Consider the following 2,690-nt stretch of genomic DNA (forward strand, 5'->3'; position numbering starts at 1 on the left):
CTTATAGGATGAGTAAAACGGTGCTGATGAAAGGAGCTCCTAGCTAACGAAAAGCGTACTCCAATAAGCCCTATGTACCCTAGTGGTTACACACGAACTTGCGGGAGGTGATAGCAAGGAATGGGACAGCTCGCTTGGGCTACTTTTCCACTTAAGCGCATAACAAGCAGTGGCTTTAGATTTGCCCTATGAATGTACTATTACATACTACTACTTCTATACTGCTATTACAACAAGAAATGCAACCTCTACTACTACTACTACTACTACTACTACTACTACTACTAATAATAATAATAATAATAATAATAATAATAATAATAATAATAATAATCCTATACTACAACTACTGCTTCTAATAATAATTCTAATTCTAATACTACTCATACTCTTATACTACTAGAATACTACTAGAATACTACTAGAATACTACTAGAATACTACTAGAATACTACTAGAATACTACTAGAATACTACTAGAATACTACTAGAATACTACTAGAATACTACTACAATACTACTACAATACTACTAGAATACTACTACAATACTACTACAATACTACTACAATACTACTACAATACTACTACAATACTACTACAATACTACTACGATACTACTTCGATACTACTACAATACTACAACAATACCACTACAATACTACTACAATGCGAATATGCTGTGTCAGGACACAAGCTCCAAACATCCTTTTGTGTAATTCTGCCTTAGTGGTACTCCTGCGAAGTGGAGGGCCTATGGCTTAATGGATAAAGCGCCGGTCTACGGAACCGGAGATTCCAGGTTCGATCCCTGGTAGACTCGAAGGAAATACCTGGTGTGCGAAGCAATTCTGAGAGGTAGAGCATGTCTCGCACATTTTGGACGTGCACAGGTGAGGCATACACATATCCAGGCTTCGTGGTCATCTTCCACAGAGATGACTCAGGCATGCGGTGCTCTCGCGACTTGTGCTCCAAGGGGGGGATGGGAGGATGACAACGAAAGTCGCTCCTGGCACAGAAAAACTATAGGAAGAGTCCACGCGTCCCCAGGCTTAGGCAGACTCCTCCGCACCTGTGTGGACAGTCTATCTGAGACAAAACGACGAATGACACGCTACCAGGCTGGGGCCCACCTAATGCTGAAAAGACACATCAGCATCACTTGTTGGAGACATGTCCAGCTGCTGATCAACCCAGGGAAGCCCCCTATTATTCACCCCACTCACCTATGGAATCCCCCTTATTGTCCACCCATTCCCAACATGGACACCAGGACCTATGCATGCAGATCCCACAAAAGGAGCATCAAGTGATGCATATGCCATAATCAGCCGGCCGTTCAATACTACTGTGTGGGATGGGGCCAGGTCGGGAAAAGGTTGATGGCCACATTACGCAGCATCCAACCACAACGAAAATGTTTAAATTGGATGTGATGGTCTTGCATGCAGCCCAAGCTTGTTGGAGGCCTTAACGTAGGACATTTGTCACGATTGAGCTTATTAAGACACTCTCATGAAATCTTTTTGGCAAAACACAAAACACTCACCTGTCCAGGCAGGCTACAGACAGCACACAAACACCAAACTGTCAATCGAGCATAGGCTGAGATGCGTTAATAAGCTGTGCATATCATGCATGCGTGTGCATGTGCGATGATCTGGCTGCAATCCTCCGTGCCCGGAGCTCCTGGATGTCCCTACCCGGATTCGAGCCGGGGTCTTCACGGCCACAACGTGATGTACTAACCACTATACGATAGGGACGAGCAAATGGGATGGACAGTCGAGGCCTCACAGCGCAATGGTCCTAGGCCCAAAATTACACATAACAATATTCGAAACCACACTGTATTACCATACAATTCCAAACCTCTCCATGCGGGGCCAACATTGACGGCTTCACTTGCCGGAGAACCAGTTTTGGGTTTGGTGGCGTACTTATTATTATAGTCCACGTCAGAACATAATATGTGTGCTGGATCCGAGAACATTAATATATATTGGGTCTTCTTACTAATGCAGGCCCGTCAGCAGCATAGGGTGATTATGATATATGTGATGAATGATGGGAGCGAGGGGAGAACCTACACTCTGGGAACCTGGAGCCTTCATTCTATATGCGATTCACACTCATTTCACACCTTAATGAAGACCCTTCATACCTTCATGAAGGTACCCTTCATTCCACACCAAATCGAGGGCCCCGGGTCAATTTAGAATGAGGACCACTTCATTACATAATGAAGGTAGCTCAGAATGAACGTCCCTTACGCTTTGAATACCCCTTCTGTCCAAAATGAAGGTGGTCTCCATAAAACGAGCCCATGTCCATCACGTGATATGAAGGGCCCTTTCAGTCCAAAAAGAAGCCGTCTCCATAAAATGAAACATATATATCACGTGATATGAAGGGCCCTTTCAGTCCAAAAAGAAGCCGTCTCCATAAAATGAAACATATATATCACGTGATATGAAGGCCCCTTTCAGTCCAAAAAGAAGCCGTCTCCATAAAATGAAACATATACATCACGTGATATGAAGGCCCCTTTCAGTCCAAAATTAAGCCTTTTCATAATGTCCATCGCGCCATATGGACACGCCTCCAATCCTAACTAGGAAGGCGTGTTCTTATCACATGATGAACAGCGTCTTGATACGGATTTGCTTATAAGCCAAGCCGTCTCAA

The 2,690-nt window shown here is 43.9% G+C and overlaps 1 protein-coding gene across 1 annotated transcript in view; it reads right to left on the reverse strand.

The window, feature by feature from the left end:
- Positions 1-2,224: 2,224 nt before the first annotated feature.
- The window catches only part of VOLCADRAFT_103985 (uncharacterized protein), an 815-nt gene continuing 349 nt past the window's right edge, over positions 2,225-2,690 (reverse strand). The window contains exon 2 of the mRNA XM_002948724.1: positions 2,225-2,690. The gene's annotated coding sequence lies outside the window, so the exon portion shown is untranslated.

Source organism: Volvox carteri (assembly GCF_000143455.1).
Source record: "Volvox carteri f. nagariensis unplaced genomic scaffold VOLCAscaffold_11, whole genome shotgun sequence".
NCBI lineage: Eukaryota > Viridiplantae > Chlorophyta > Chlorophyceae > Chlamydomonadales > Volvocaceae > Volvox > Volvox carteri.